General features: G+C 49.9%; 1 long non-coding RNA gene across 1 annotated transcript in view; it reads right to left on the bottom strand.

The window, feature by feature from the left end:
* Positions 1-14,140: 14,140 nt before the first annotated feature.
* LOC104854158 overlaps positions 14,141-16,800 on the bottom strand; it is a 4,589-nt gene continuing 1,929 nt past the window's right edge. Inside the window, exons 2-3 of the long non-coding RNA XR_778010.3 lie at positions 14,932-15,370; positions 14,141-14,265 (exon numbers count right to left, since the gene is read on the bottom strand). This is a non-coding gene — a long non-coding RNA (uncharacterized LOC104854158). The remainder of the gene's footprint in view (positions 14,266-14,931; positions 15,371-16,800) is intronic.

Below are 16,800 nucleotides of genomic sequence, written 5' to 3'. Positions count from 1 at the left end.
TGCACAGGTTTATAGGGACAAAGCAGGGACTGAGGACACTGATCTCAGGCCGACTAGGAAAGACTCCTCTGGCTCAGTCTTTCTTGGGCATCTGTCTTTACCCTGCACACCCTCTTGACAGTAAATCTTGGGTACATGCAGTGGATGAAATGCAGGTTTATAGGGACAAAGCAGGGACTGAGGACACTGATCTCAGGCCGACTAGGAAAGACTCCTCTGGCTCAGTCTTTCTTGGGCATCTGTCTTTACCCTGCACACCCTCTTGACAGTAAATCTTGGGTATCCATGCAGTGGATTGGGCCTCAGTTTCCTCATGTGTAGAATTCAACAGGCAACACTCATGGCTCAGAGTCCAGCCCTGCCAGCTGCTGTTCTTTTTTCTCTGAGGCTAAGTTAACCCACCTAGGACTTACTTAGTCCCCAAGCCTACTGTTTCCTTGAAAGCAGAGCTAAATCTATTCAGTTTTAAATCTATAGCATATCATGTGCCAGAGGCACACAATATACATTAAAAACAGAGCCTATCAACCCCCGGTGGTTGAAAGAGAATTACCAGTCATCTGTACATCTGTCATGGGTGCCTCTTCATGTGTCGGCTATTAATGTTGCCATCTCAGCAACCTTCCACAAGTCGAGTATCTTCCAGGTTACATCATAAGAGATTGATCAAGAGGTATCTAGAGCCCAACTATTCTGTGTCCCTATGCTGGTTTTCTTCTTCCTTTTCCTCCTCAGGGTGGCATTCCCTCTTCTCACAGTCACTGACTTATTTACAAATTGAGGGAGATGGGGTTGAGAGGGGGGGAGGCCTTTGCAGAGACATCAAAGCCAGCCCAGCCTCGCCTTGCCTCTGGTGGGAGGTCTGGACAGGCTGCCCTGTCAGCATGTGGGCAAAGTCAAGCTCCCTCCAGAGGGGCAGGCATGCTGGAGCAGAGGCGGGTTGGAGGCTGGGTGGGATCAAGTTGCCCTGAATGGAAACAAACTTCAACCCCAAACCAAACCCAAATAGAGATTCCAGGAGGAACTGGGTGTCCCGAGCAGCCCCAGGCGAGGTTGGGACAAGGCGGGTCAAACAATGAACTCAGAGCTCTCTGCTCTCCAAGGGGAGTGTGGTTCCAGGCCTGTGCTGAGCAGCTCTCCCTGGGAGAGACAGGCAGATGGAATTCTATCCTGTGAGCCAGCAGCCAACCATAGGAGGAGTGCAGTTCCAGGCCTCTGTTTACATCTGTCAGACAAATGTCCACAGAAGGCCCACTGTCTCCAGTCTAAGGTGGGAGGTTGCGGAGACCAGGCCAGCACTATTGTACCTAGTTTAGTAACACAAATGCTGAGCACTGTATGCTGATGCTAAGCAGGGCCCTTAGCATCTTCTAGGGTTCTGGTTTAGAAAAGGATAACGCTTGACCAAGAAGCCTTGGCCATCACCTGTGTTTGTATTTGGATGTACTTCTGGCTTCCAAGAGAAGCAGAATGTAAAGTAAACCAGACTCCCCTATTAGCGAGGGAGCTTAGAAGCATCTCAGGTTGATCTTTGACAAGGGAGTAGGTCCTTTATTTAAAGTCTTGGAAAGAAACAGACCTGAGGATCAATGGAATAGATTAGAAGATGCAGAAGCAACACCAGACATACTCAGTAGCCTCATCCTTGACAAACCATCCTCACTGGAGGAAAGATAGCCTTTAATAAATGGTGTTGGAAAAACTGGCTTTCAACTTGCCAAAGATTAAATCTAGATCCCTATCTCTCACCATGCACTAAACTAAAATCCAAGTGGATTAAAGATCTAAATATCAAAACAGAAACACTAAATTACTAGAAAGTAAATTAGGCAGAACTCTCGAAGACATTGGCATGGGAGAAGACTTTATGAACAAGTCCTCAGCAGCATGAGAACTTGCACAAAGAATCAACAACTGGGATCTCATTGTATTAAAAAGTTTTTGCAGCCGGGCATGGTGGTGTACACCTGTAATCCCAGCACTCGGGAGGCTGAGACAGAAGGATCTCTGTGAGTTCGAGACCAGCCTGGGCTACATAGCGAGTTCCAGGTCAGTTTCAACAACATAGTGAGACCCTGTCTCAAAAAACAAACAAACAAAACCCCCAAAACAAAAACAAAAACAAGTTTTTGCAGTGCAAGAGAAATCACCAGTGGAGCTAAGAGACGACCTACAATGTGGGAAAAAAATTTTACCAGCTACTCCTCTGACAAAAGGACTACTATCTAGAATATATAAAGAACTCAAAAATAATCAGGCCCCCCAAATACAAAGACCTGATTAAAAAATGGACATCTGAAATGAGCAGCAAATAAAAATATGAAAAAATTTCAACATTACTGATCATTTGAGAGATGCAGATGAAAACAACACTGAGATTCCACTTTACCCCAGAAAGAATGGCTGCTATCAAGAAATCAACCAGGGCCAGGGATTTAGCTCAGTGATTCTGCTACCTGCCTCCCAAGTGCAGGGACCTGAGTTTTATCCCTGGTACCAAAATAAATAAATAAATAAAACCCCAAAAAACCAAAAAAGAAATCAACCAATAACAAATGCTAGTGGGGCTGTGGGGAGAAAGGAACCCTTCTCCATTGTTGGTGAGAGTGCAGACTGGTGCAACCACTATGGACATCAATATGGAGATACCTCAAAGAGCTGGGACTAGAGGTTCCATTTGACCCAGCCATCCCTCTGCTGGGTATCTTTCCAAAAGAATTGAAAGAATCAAACCACAGTGATAGATGCGCACCCATGTTTATAGCGGCACAGTTTGTAATAGCTAAAACTTGGAAACAGCCAACTGTCCATCAACTGGAGACTGGATAAAGAAGATGTAGTTTTTCTATATATGGAGTACAACTCAGCCATAACGAATGACAGACTAGAAACATTTATAGCTAATTGGAAGCAAATTGAGGCTACACTCTTAAATGAAATAAATAGGACACACGAGTAAATAGCAAATAGTTTCTCTGGTGTGAAAAACTAAAAGTGTAAATAAGGTTCAAATGGTATCATTGAGAATATGAAATAGGAAGAAAATGGCTAAAGGGGAAGTGGAAAGGGGAGGGGGAAAGGAAATAAGAGAAAAGAAAAAATGTGAAAAAATGGGAACAAAGCTTTTGTAAATAGGGAGGGGTGAAGGGGTGAAGGGAGGGTAGGGGTATGGGGAAAAAACAAGAACCAAGATATATCGTGTAAAGGTACGAGATCCCAATGATAAATGTAATTGTATTGTTTGCTTTAAATGTACCAATAAACTTATTGGAAAAAGAATACAATAAAGTCTTGGGTATAGGAGGAAAGAAGTGGAGAATGCTGGTAAATGCTAAATGTCTGTTTGTTAGACCCTGGGTCGGCCCCTTATATAAACTGGTCCCTTCGCTTTTCCTGACAGGTGGGCTGATTAGCAGCAGCCTCATTTCGCAGAAAAGGAAACAGAGGCTCAGACAGGCTCAGAGGCCAAGCGCTGAGTGGGGTAGTCAGGGGTCACATTCAGGGGTGAGGAGAGGAGGAGAGGTTCCCTACTTAGCCATGCAGCCCAGGCATCTGCTCCGTGCACCTCTTCCCTTCACCACCAGTGGGGAACACTGGTCCTGGGGTGGGCTCCGCTGTGGTCCTTCATGGCCTCTTGTGGTGGGGCTTTGGAATGTGCCCATCATTTCTTTCTTTATCCTGGTTCATATTTCCTCTGCGGCTAGGGTTTTCCACATGACCTGTATTCTCCTTTGTCTCATGAATTTTTTTTTTTCTCAGTACCGAGGATTGAACCCAGGGCCTTAACATTGAGCTACTTTATTTTTAATAATAGCAATAGTCATAGTGTTTGTTTGTTTGTTTGTTTAGGAGACAGGGACTCACTAAGCCTCTAGCTGCCCAGGCAGGGCTTGAACTTGCAATCCTCCTGTCTCAGCCTTTCAGGGAGCTAGGGTTACAGGAGTAGAGTATGCAAGGTTTGTTGTTTCTCCTCCTACTCTAATCAGTCTTGATATTTACTGGTAGTAGATTCTTCTGGGGTGAGCTGAGCGTTCACAACTCCACCCAGCTACCACTCCTTGGCAGCACCGTTTGCCCCATCCTAATCTGGACTTCTGGTTGACTCAGGGTTATTCTGGCTCTACTCTGTGTACTGTTTGTCTGGGATGCTGTACTGAAATACCTAAGAAGGACATGATACAGAGGAAATGAAGGCCAATACTTGCAAAGTCCTGAAAGATCTTGTTGCTTCTTAAGTTTTTACATCTGATCCCTAACCAGAAAATATCTAAACAAACCTTGACTGTATCATATTCAGTTTTATGCTTTCTCACCCCTTTTTAAAGTTAAAAGAATTTTTTTTGTAGTTATATAACAGTAAGAGGAAAAGTTACCCTGAAGTCTTGACTACTCCAATCACATGCTCTCTTGTTGGATTTGTGGATCTGGTGTGGCTGCTACTGAGAGACAGATGCAGAAAGTGCTGTGGGGCATCGGTTCTCTGCTGGGAGTTCAGGAAGCCAGCTTGCGGGAGAAGCAGAGATAAGCTGTGTGGGGCTGCATTTCTAGCCCCCAAGAAATGGATGCCAGCCCTCACCCCTGTACAGTGGTTCCATGAAACGCACTGTATCAATGTAAATAACCCTTTTTGCCTATGCTCCTCTGAGAGTTAGAACAGCTGACTCACTGCAGTTTAAAACAGGGAGAACCACCCACTCCCACAGCCTCCTCTGAGTTCACTGCAGCAGCCAGCTCTCAGCTTTGGCTTCTGCGACCTCCTCTCCCCACCAACAAGCCCTCCTCTTTCTCTTGGCCCCCCTCATACCCCTTCCACCACCCTAAGCATATCATTCAGTCCTTCCACTCTGATTGAACCTCTTTCTAATCTCACCTGATGCCATCCATCCTTCCACAGGGCACCAAATACTGCCTGTCACTCCCATCCCCAGTTCACAAATTCTTGGATTTGTGGGATGTCTACCCTGTCTGGGGTTGAAAGAGTGGACATTTCTTTAATTCCACAGGCACTGTTAGGCCTTCATACTGGTGCATGAGGACAGCCACACTATCCAATCATCACATCCTTCCTCCCCTGAGGTTGCCACTTCCTGTCCAGTGTCTCAGGTGGGTCAATCTCCAAGGACACCAGAGAAGGGACCACAAGCACAGTCCAAGGGGTGGCTATGAGATCCTTCCTCTCTAAAAGCATAAAAGCCACCCCTCCCCTCCCCTCCCAGCCTTCCCAGCTCCAGACCTCTGCTGAGGGCCACGGCCTCAGTTGTTCCACTCCTTTCTTGTCACAGCTTTATGCTGCCCATAATCCCTGGGGCTTGCTTTGTTTGCCCCCACCACCCCAGTACGGTGATTCACCACTTCCAACCCAAAGCAGAGAGTGTTCCTCATTGAATGGGTCCTGGACCCTGAGCACTCAGTGCCTGAAGGACTGGGGACAGAGTGGGTATTGGGCCCTGATGTGGCTAGGTTGGATTGTGCTCTCCCTGCAGCCTGGCCCCTCGGTGTTCTGAGATCTTAACCCCAAGGACTTGTGAATATGACCTAATTTGGAAATAGGGTCTTTGCAGATCTAGCTAGTTCATTGGAGGTCACACTGGATTAGGGAGGGCCCTAAATCCAGGATGACTGGCGTCCCTGTAAGAGGGAGAAGGCAGAGACACAGTGAAGAACAGCAAGTGACAGCACAGGCAGATTGCAGTAATATAGCCAAGGAATGCCGAGGATTGCTGGCTGCCACCGGAAGCTCGAAACAGGAAAACTTTTACCCTAGGACCTTCAGAGAAAACGTGGCTCTGCCAACACCTTGATTTTGAACTCCGGGCCATAAGAGCTGTGAGAATACATTTATGCTGATTTAAGCCACGGCTTTGTGATCCTGTGTTGTGGCAGCCCTAGGAAACTAATGCAAGGCTTCAGAGCTGACTGCCTGCAACTCAGCCCAGCTTCGCTCCCAGCCCTGAGCGCTCTCTGTAGTGAAGGAATTGTATCACATCCTTCTTCACTCACGTGTCTTCTACGGCTCCCTGTTCCCCGGCATCCATGACCCTTCATAACTGGTCCCATTAACTGCTCTGGCTTCTTTCCCTGCTGTTCCCTGCCTCCTTTCCGTTTTGCTCCAACAGATAACGGTTCTGGTTCTCCTCTCCATGTGTCGGCTTATGCAGTGCCAGAAGGCACATCTTTACCAGCTCACTTCTGTTCATTCTTTAAAACCTCTCTGGGACCATCATTTCTTCCAGAAATAACAGCAGACACTTACTGAAGCTTTCTGTCTGCCGCGCACTGTGCTTTCTGGTAATTGTGTCGTTCTGTCCTTTCCCGTGAGAGGTAGGTAGCCTTGCCCCATTTTCCAGACAGGGAAACTGAAGCCCAGACAAGCTCTCTGAGCTTTGCTGAGGTTGTGAGTGGCACGGGGTCCAGACCAGGCCCGCCTCTATCCCTGCCTGGGGATCGCTCACCTCCCCCAGGAACATCTGCTACTCCGGGCTCCAGCTGCCTCACGTTTCAGGATAACAAATTATGTTGTAACAAGAGGTGAAATCAAATGCCGGCCAAATAGTTTTCCACGGCAATTTCATGCAAAATAATTCCAAGGCATCCGTCTTCCTCACCATGTGGGGTTAGAACACATGGAGACAGAAGGATGAAGGAGCCAGAACCCAACTGGCTCTCACAAATAAATAAACAAGGCACAGACGCCATTATGGCCAACAAGCAGTTGGAGCATAAATCAGGGCTTTTATGGGGCGGGTGGCCTGTCAGGGACCAGACCCCCTGCCAGGTCTCTGAAAGAGAATGCCAGGGGACATCCTTGTGACCCGAGCCGGGACTGCTCACTGATATGCCCACCCACGTTCCCTGCCAGCCCTCCATCCCACCTGGCAGCCCCCTGAGGCTTGGTAGAGGTGGGCTCCCCACCATACCCACCCACTGTGTTTCTCACCTGAATTATTCCTGCATTCACTCTGTACTTCATGTGTAGTAGGCACTCAGTAAAAATTTCCTGAACAAATAAATCTGCTTCTTTCTTTCCTCTTTTCCTTTCCCCCACCTGCCTCCCACAAGAATCTCTTCACTGCGTCTGTGGCACTGAGGTCACTCTTTCAGGCCTTGCCAGCCCCTGCCCAGGGCACCAGATTGGTCCCATGGCACACCCAAGGTACAGGGACAGGTGGGGCTGAGGCAGGAGGGATTTCTGTAGCAGAAATCTTGCCAAGACCCTTTCAGGGAGGCCCTCCCTCACAGGAGGTAGCTATGGAGACGGGTGGCCAAATGACTTAGGTCCTAGTGTCCCCCTGCAATCCTGTGTGGCCTGCACCTCTGGGCAGGATCCTCACCATCCTGGAGCTCAGGGTTTGCTAAGCAGGCCAGTGGCCTCGTGGTCCGTAGCCTACTGTCCTTTCCTCTTCTAGGCTCTGCATTTGACAGTCAACAGGTGTACAGTGGATGACAGCTCTTACTGACCCCCATTTCCTATCACAATTATTGCAGCTACTCATCCATTTATTTTTAAATGTTACATTAAAGGACATGAGCAAAGTTTATCATTAGCGACATTCATAATTAACAGTGTTGTGCAACTCTCACCTCTATCTAGTTCCAGAACATTTTTATCACCCCCAAAAGGAAGCCCCCTTGTGCCCATTCTGCCAGGAAATTTGGGTGAGATTGGTGGCAGCCTAGGTGAGAGTGCTCATGTATAGGAACTCCTTCCATGGGGCCCTACAGCTCTTATTCCCACTCTGAACTCCTTCCTCCCTGTTTGGGGGATATCTGCTCCCCCACTGTCCTGTGAGCTCCTTAGATGAAAGTCTACAGAGCAAACTGGCTAATCAGCCAAAACATTTTTTAAAAATAAGTTTTACTGAAATATAATTCACATATCATATAATTCTCCAGTTTAAACTGTGTAATTAATGGCTTTTGGTATATTGCATTAATACTTAAAACTATGGTGTAATATACATGACATGTAATTTTATATTGTAATCATTTTTACCCATGTGATTCAAGACCATTCATTACATTGACAATGTTGGGTGATCATAAGAGTGTGAGAGCTTCCAGCAGACCTGCTTCAATCCTGGTTCTTCCACAGCGGTATGCCCTTCCTTCCAAGGTCTTACCCACCCATGCGGAAATTAGGGCTGCTGGGGTGGCCTCGGATAGTCACTGTGAAGACTGATGAAGCCGTGGGGGTGACCATGCCTTGCAGACTATGGAACCCAGTGCAAACGCCAGAGTTGTATAGCATTGTCACTCAGGTGCTATGTGGCCTCAGGCAAGTCCTGGGCCTCTCTGGCCTTAGTACCTGGCTTTAACAAGGCAGAGTTTGGATTGGATGACCCTGAGGGTCTGGTACTCACTGGTGTGTTGCTTGCAAGCTCACATCCCCTCCTGTCAAATATTCCCCTGTGCCCGGGTCATTTCTGGCAAACTGGAGGATCATGTGTCTTGGCTACAGGTAATTGAACCTGGGAGGATATGGCACTCAAGAGAATTTAGACCTGGGACACTGGCCTGGGGATGTGTGGCTGGTGGTGCTGTATCAGGAAGCTGAGATTTGCAAGAGGTATGTGGGACTTTGCTTGGCTCGGTGGGGGTAGACAGTTGCAAAGGCCCACACTGGAGCATGTGGCAGCCAGATTGTTATATGCAAGGCTAAGAAGCTGGGGCTTTGTCTTGACAGAAGTAGGAACGCTGTCATTACTGGGGTGTTAAAACTAGGACTCCCCAAATTGAGCCCTAGAGGGCTAAGCAAAAGAGGAGGGCTGGCAGTGGGATGGGGGAATACAGAAGATCCTCAGGCAGATCTCAGTTTCCCCCTCTGGCCGTGGGGCTGGACTCAGAGTTGTAGAGGCCTATCCATCACTGATTGTCCATGACAGAGGCGTGTGAGCCCAGTGCTGAAGCAGGAGGGGTGGGAGGTCTGAGCCAGACACCCCCTCAAGGCAGCTCTTCTCATCTTTGTATGCAAAAGTCAGCCCTGGCGAGCAGAGGCGGCTGCTCCAGGTGTGTAGATGCTATTTCCCCAGGACAGGGCAGGACGGAACAGGACAGGTCAGGACAGGAGACTGGAACTTGAGGCTCTCCAGGGGCAGTACAGGGACTGTGGCCCCTCCGGGCTGAGGTGTAGTGTTAGGTCCAGCCAAAACTTCCCTTTCAGTCTACAGCTGCAGAAAACACCCCAGGCCAAGCACCCACTAGGAGACCCTGTTGTGCTGCAGCCTGAGGGCCAGCATCCCATGGATTTCCAGAAGACAATATTATCCTGCAGGCCCAGGGCTGCCCATCCACTCTGACACTCACATACTGGCCTACCGGACAGGCCGTGTTGGCCAGATAGAAGGGTGATACAGCTGTTTGGAATGGATTTTGTCGCTTGTGCCAACATTTGCTTACTGTCACTGGAGGCAGTGACTTAACCTCCTTGGGTTCCAGTTTCCACATCAGTAAACTTGGAATAATTGTTCCCATCCCATCCATCATGGAGCCCTTGTGAGACTTATATGAGATACTGTGTATGTCAGCAGTGGGCCTGATGTGGTCAGTGCTTTAAAATGGCAGTAACGCTCTAGAAACCCAGACTGGGCCCTCTGGACTAGGAGGGAAGTGGGGCTGGAGAGGTGTGCAGGGAAACTGGGGCTGCAGGGAGGAGAAAACACTCCCAGTCGGGTAAGGGATGCCTCATCTCCTGAACCCTTGTCTGTCCCAGCTCTGCACTGCCTGAGCATCCTCAGCTCCTTTCCCTGGGTGGGGATAAGAGTATCTGTCTCTACTCACAGCAGCTGCTAGGCAGCATGGGGCAGGAGCAGATTCCAGCTCCACTGGCTACCTTGGGGCTTTGTTTCTCCACCTGCCAAATGGGACTAACATGTGAACTTGGGGGCAGCCCTGCAGGCCTTCCTTTTCTGAGCCAAATGACAGTTCTACGATGGAGCCAATGAGTGCCTCAATCAGCCAGGGACTCTAGGGTCAGCAGAAGCCTCCATCACAGCCCCATTTCCTGAGACCAAGGTACATGGGGAATACAGTGAAGTCCTCACTCCCCTTGCCCAGAGCAGAGCCAGGTTCTATTCTGTGAGAGTGACAGAGCAGCATCGCCAGGCACCTGTGTCCTCTGCTTCTGAATTTGTTCTAGTGCTTCTTTCGCCCCTCCATGACCGTGGAGCTTGTCAAGCCTTTATGGTACCTGTGTGAAAGTTCAAAAAAGATGCCTTGTCCTAGCAGATGTAGTCCCATGCCAGGGTTTTATCCCCATCCCACTCATGGTTAAGCCAGTGTCCTTGTGCAGTGAGCATCCTACAGAACTGGGCCACGCCAACCCCTCTCTGCTCTCCCCTCCCAGCTAGGTCCCACTGTATCCTCAAGGATCCCCCAGATTGGCTGGACAAGAGGCATCCTCTCCTTGGCGCCCCTGTCTTTCCTGTCAGGACTAGACCAGAGCCCCTTGAACCCCAACCCTCTGTTGGGAAGAGGAAAGAAGGTTTGTATGTTTTGTACCTTCCCAAATTTCCTAGCTCCTGCCTTTGAGCTCTAGGCTCCAACTCTGAAGAAGCATCAGAGCTCCATCTCCTCCTGCTGATGAGGCCCAGAAGCCTTGATTCTACTGGTCTTTTCTTTGAAGGCTTCTTTATTCCCAATGGAGATGGTATGGGCTTCTCACACCAGTGGCCATGCTGATTTGGTCTTATTAGTGCCACTGGAGTTCCATCACTCCAGGATCAATACTGGTCCAATCACCCTGGTCCCCAAAGCTCTTGTGCCTGGCCCTGTTTTCTCTTCCAGCGTCACCCTAACTAATTCTCTTCCAACCTATGGGCCAGACAGAATCCTTTAACCCCCAGAAGGTCCCAGGTGGAGTGAACCCTCATGATACCTCACAAAGCTTCCCTGCTCTAAAGATGGGTGAAAATCCAGATCCCAGCAGTATATACAGAGTGCACATGGCCATTAGCTAGTTCAAACTTCATCACAGCTCAGTGACATGGGCAACAGGGTAGAGTTTTTATGTCTGGGCCACTTAGCCTGGCGTCTAGCGATGTACTCTCAAGAGATGCTGAAAGGTCAAAGGGTGGGTATGATGGGTAGATGGGTGAATGGATGGATGAACATGACAGTGTCTTAGTGTATCTGGGCTGCTATAACAAAATTCCAGAGATTGGGTGGCTTTAAAAATAACAGAAATGTATAGCTTGCAGTTCTGGAGACTGAGTATTCCAAGATCAAGGTGCTGACAAATTCCGTACCTGGCGAGGTCCCACTTCTTGGTTCCCAGGTGGCCATTTCTTTTTCTGTTTTCACATGTGACGTGTGAGGGGGTCTTTCTGGGGTCCCTTTTATAAGGCCACTAATCCCTTCATGAGAGCCCCACCCTCATGACATAACCACTTCTGAAAGGCCCAACCACCTAATATCCTAATGTCCTCCTAATATGATATACTGAGGAATAGTTTTCCACCTAGAAAGCTTAGAACATATTGAGACTAGAGCAGATGAGTAGTTGGGTGGGTGAGTGGGTGGCTTGATGGGAAGGCAAGGACTGGATCTGGATGCAGAACAGGAAAAACGGAAACATGATGAATCTGTACAGCCCAGGGGGTTCTAGTCTAAGTAGTTGGGTAGGTAGGGAGTGAGGCCGTGCTGATCTCTGGAGGGAAGGAAGGACCTCGAGGGGGAGCAGGGCATGCTGGGAGGCAGGCAGCAGTATAGAAGCCCCTTTATCCTTCTGGTCAGATGGGCCCGGTCCAGGAATGATGAACTAGTCATTTGCTAGGACTCCCCAGGCCATTCCAGCCGAACACTGGCAGGGCTTTACTCTGCTCTAGCCATCTACACCCAGCTCTGGGAGCCTTTCCCAGGGGGATCTTGGGCTGCAAGTGAGGAACAGAGGAGCCTGCACATCCAGGTAGCCCACCCTGGAAGTGAGGGCCTGGAATCTTCCATCATTGTATTTCTCAGTCCTCCCAACTCCCACAGTGAGGACAAATCCGGGCTTTGGGCAATAAGGTAGGGCAGTCCAAAAACCATTAATCCTAGTCTAAGGGAGAGACATGGGTAGGCTGCAGAGCCTTGCCAGAGAATGGGGCGGGGGCAGTGAAATCTCTCACTCAGGGGTGCTCCCCTTACACACCCCACTAGCACCTAATCAGTGTTTGCCTGAGTATCTGTGTGCGCCTGTGTCTGCATGTGAGTGTGTGTGTGTGTGTCTTTTTGTGTAACTGAACCCACCCTATAGGGTTTGGAGGCTTCAACTAGATAATACTTGTAAACACCTGGGGTACAGGGCCTGGGGCATGGCAGATTCCTTATATTAGTACCCATCATGGAGGAGAGGGCAAGGGCTAAGAGCTAGGACTCCAATCAGGCTTTTGGTACATGGCTTGGCTTCTGCCACCCAATTAGGATGGTTAGTACCAGACTTGCTATGAAGTTGTATTTGGTCCTCAGGGGCAAAATTTTCTATAGATTCTGGTCAGCCACCCCATCCCACCCTCGATGGCACATCTTTGGCCCTCAAGCTATTCGCTGTCATCCGACAGGACCTTCTGCTTCACAGGAAATATGTTTTAACACCCTGTCCCCCAAACTCACCTACATCTGTTCCCATCCCCCACCCATCCATTTCCTGGCCTGTCCCAGGAAGAGACTTCCTACATCACATCCTTAGGCTCTGTGGTACATCTCCTTGCTTTTTGCCTCTCCCACTTTGTACCCACCTCTTCTGTGCCCAGGAGACATGTTCAAGTCGCTCTATCTCCCTTCCCTTACACTTGCTCCTGCCCCTGCCAACTGCAATCCCATACCCCATAATACTGAATGCTGAAACACCGTGAAGAAGTTTTTCTAAAAACCATCCAGGCCAGGTGGCCCTGGACAGGTTCCTTCTGGTCCTGAGCTATTTCTTGAGCTCCATGGCCCTTTCCTGAGGCAGGGCTGTATGAGTAGTCAGAAGTCTATATTCTACCTTTTCTCTGCCATCTGCTCCCTGTGTGGCTTTGGGAGGCCCTCAGCCTTGGTTTCCTCAGTTTCCCTCTCTCCATATTGGGCTGGCCTTATAATCCTAGGGCTTCTGCAGATTCCATCCTTTGCTTTGAATGCCACCTAGGCTGGAAATATCAATCCCCTTCCCAAAGGAGCCAACCTCCAGCTGCCATCCAAGAACAGGGGGCAATTGTGAGGGGTGGGAAATGGTGAAGGGAAAAATATACCTCTAGCCTGGAGACCGCCCCTGGATGTGGGTTCAGGCACAAACTCCCATTTAACATGTAGCAGGCATCCAGGGCCTCACAAATTCCTGTCATCACAGACTGCCTTTGGGCTGGCTGGCCTGGCTCTGCTCTAGAGGATGGAGCCCAGCCCCAAGGCAGAAAGGGATTCCTCAAGATGCACACCGTGAAGGTGGAACTTAGGGGGATCTGTAGGAATTCCATGGCTTCACTGTCCCTTGTCACTGAGTACAACTGCCCCCTCCTCCGGATGGTCATAGGATCATACCCCTCCTGGTGCAGAAGGGGAAATAGACTCAGCTCTGTGCAGACCATGCCCCGTTCTCCCCACTGATCTCAGCTGCAGTGGCAGTGACAGCCTACAGAACCCCAGCCTCCCCCAGCAGCATGCACACTCACTGAGACCTGCATAAGGGCCTGCATTTGGGTAAAATGTGTGTCCAAGGCCCTTGTGCTGAAAGGGTCCTCACACTCCCAGAACTGCCAAGGAGTAAGGAGCCGGGAAACAGAAAGGGAGGGGCATTTGTTGGGATCCCACCCAGGGCTGAGCTCTCAGGCCACAGGTGCCTGTCCCAGTGGCCCCTCCACATAGCCCCCTTCTTCATGTGAGGTCCTGAAGGAGGAGGACCTGCAGTGGCAGGCCCAGGACTCTGGTGGGAACAGCAAGTGGGGTGCATGGGAACAACCCTCCCCTACCTGGGTTTCCCTTGGAGAAGGTGCCGCAGGCTGCAGCGGATCAATGGTGCGAAGGCTGCTCATTTCCTCTGGCTCAGAGGGAGAGAGGCCATGCCACACAGCACCGCCATTGTTGGCTGCCCTTATCTCGGGAAGTTCCGCCTGCCCCATCCGTCCATCCAGGAGAGGCAGCTAGGCCCCCAGGGTCCCTCCTTACCTTTCTTTGCTTCTTGGAAGCTAGAGAGCTTGGCAGGCCCAGATGATGCCAGCCCCTTCCCATGGGAAGCCTGGACATCCCCTGAGGGCAACAGTCATGGAGGGCAGAGTGGCAGGGCTTGGGTCTCAGCTGAGCTTCAAAAGGGCAATCCTGGGGGGCCAGGGGAAGGGAGGGTGGGACACAGCAGGATGAAGGGAGCCAGGCTGCACTTGAGGCCCAGACCAGTTAGGGCAGGGCAGCCATGCCTCTGTGGCACCACATTCCTCAGTTTAAATCCTTCCTTCCAGGAGTGCACGCCGCTGCTGGTTCCACGGGATGCAGTGCAGTCACACACCCCCTCCAGGAAGCCTTTCCTGACCTCCCCACAGCCCCATCACAGACCCCCGTCAGAGTCCAGAGCACCCTATGTACGTGCAGGGCTGACCCCGACTACAGCAGACTGCCTTCATGGCAGGTCCCCACACCCACCCTCTCCAGCCTGGTGAGGACTCCCTAGAGCTGACTGTGGCCACATTCCACAGGTACTCCAGTCCCTGGCACAGACCCACCTCCCCCACCAGCCTGCCTGCTGTAGACAGCATGCTTCTGGCCAAGTGTCCCTCTACCTGGGAGTCTCTGTACATACATTCTCTGGAGAACCCGCCACTCGCTAAGGACTCCAGGGTGCTCCCTGTGGCCCCTCTGTGCCCACCTCCCCTGGTGCCAAGGAGTGCAGTGGAAACAACTCTCCTCTGCCTCAACAGCCTCACTCAAAGAACTGTTCAAAAAGGTCTCCCCAGTTTAAAGGAAATGTTTAAAAATCACTCATTCACCTACCCTAACTGTAACAGATGCCATGGATCTGCTAACATCTCACAAGAAGTCTAGAAAAGTCCAGATTTTCATTTTCATGGCAACACTATTAAGAACTTCCAATCAGGAGTTTTCACCACTTCCCAAGGACAGGGCTCCAGGAGTGCTGGAGGGAGACACATGACGGCAGGTGGAGACTGAGGACCCTGGAGGCACACATGCCCCTGCCCCTCAGGAAGAGGAAAGGTCATCTCACTGAGAGGGAATCTGTGGCAACCAAGGCAGTCTGGGCCAGGGTGGAGGCTCCCTAAGGATCCTTGGGAGCTGGTCTCTCCTTCCTCTTCCCTCCTCTGAGCCAGCAAACGGGGAGAAGCAAGGATGAAGAGGAGTGCTGGTGGTCACAGGATACCCAGGCCAGGGCATCCACACACCAGGCTTTCATGTGCAGGAGCCAGGGCAGCATCTGTGGGTGGGTAGCACAGAACAAAATACGGTGGTCCTCTATTTGAGAGGGCTCTGTCCTGCCCTAGGACACATAGTGAATTTGAGGACACACGGTAGACCCTCGGTAAAGGATGTAAAGTTCACAGCATCCTCACCATGATCTTCCTTGCCCGGCCATGACAGAAGTAGAGATTGAGATCCCCATCTTATAGAGGGAATGAGTCTCAGACAAGAGGCAGTGATTCACCTCAATTCAGATGGTGATGCAGGCTGTCTGTGAACCCACGACCCTAGTTCCCAATCTCCCCTCCCCTCCTCTCTTCTCCTGGCATCAATGACCCAGACAGGAAGTGGCTACATTCTGCCTTCAAGGGGCTCTTGGTCTGGAGTGGCCAAGAAACCAGTGCATGCAAAGGAAATGGATGCCTAAGAGGGGGAATGGGTAGGGTGTGGGTGGCAGCAGTCAGGGAAGACTTTTCGTGGGAGGCAGCATTCTGTAGGAACTAGAGAGGAAATTGTAAGGTGTAGCTGGGGAGCAGGAAGGCAGAGGATGAGCAAGGGGGACAGCACACATACCCCACCCATGGCAGGAGAGAGACCAATTTCCCAAGGCTGTGTGGCATATATTGGAAAGAGCCCTTGATGTGTGGTCTGAATGTCTCAGAAATTAGTGCAACCCCAGAGGGCAGAGGCTGGTGCTCCTCACCCTGAATCTTTAGCTCCTAGCATGGGGTCAGGACCCCAAATTTGTGGCCTTAGCTTTCTTATCTGTGAACTGGGAATAAAGAAGAAACACCCTTGTCCTGGTTGTTGAGAGGATTCTGTGAGAAAGTGCCTACAAAATGCCTTCTGTTGTGCTTAGCACACGGTAAGGCACTTAGTATTCTATGATATTTTTATTTTTCTTCAAGTCTTTCTCGTGAAAAGCGCTTTGGAACCTGCAGAGTTGTCGGCCCACTCTGTGAGCCCTTTTCAAGTGTTCAGACAGGAATGTACATAAAACAGAGGCCTTGCTGGGACAGGCTGCAGTAATGTCATTTTCAGAAGCAACAGAATGCAGCAGAGCCAGAAGTTACCAGGGTGAGTGACTCAGGGACATATGAATGTTGTGAACTGCCCTTTTCTTTGTCTCCACACAATTTCAAATATTTCCTGGAAAACATATGTGAATGCAAATATGAGGCAAATATATTTGGGGGAGTAAGGCAAACGGTGAGAGATGATTGACACCTGGATTTAAATCCCAGCTTTGAAACCTACATGCAGCTGTGTACCTTGAGTAGGGCACCAAATCTCTTCAATTACTTTGCCCACCAGAAAATCGGAGATATTTCTTACCTTGAGAGGTTATTGACTGGATTGAACTGCTGATTGTTATTAATTCTTATAAAGCAAGCAATGTTTCATATCCTGAGGACAGGACCTAAAAGACTTTTCACTGGCTCGTGC

This window comes from Fukomys damarensis, unplaced genomic scaffold (assembly GCF_012274545.1).
Source record: "Fukomys damarensis isolate Sample0158 unplaced genomic scaffold, DMR_v1.0_HiC HiC_scaffold_16, whole genome shotgun sequence".
In the NCBI taxonomy this organism is placed as follows: Eukaryota; Metazoa; Chordata; class Mammalia; order Rodentia; family Bathyergidae; genus Fukomys; species Fukomys damarensis.
This window is presented reverse-complemented; position numbering and strand designations above follow the sequence as displayed.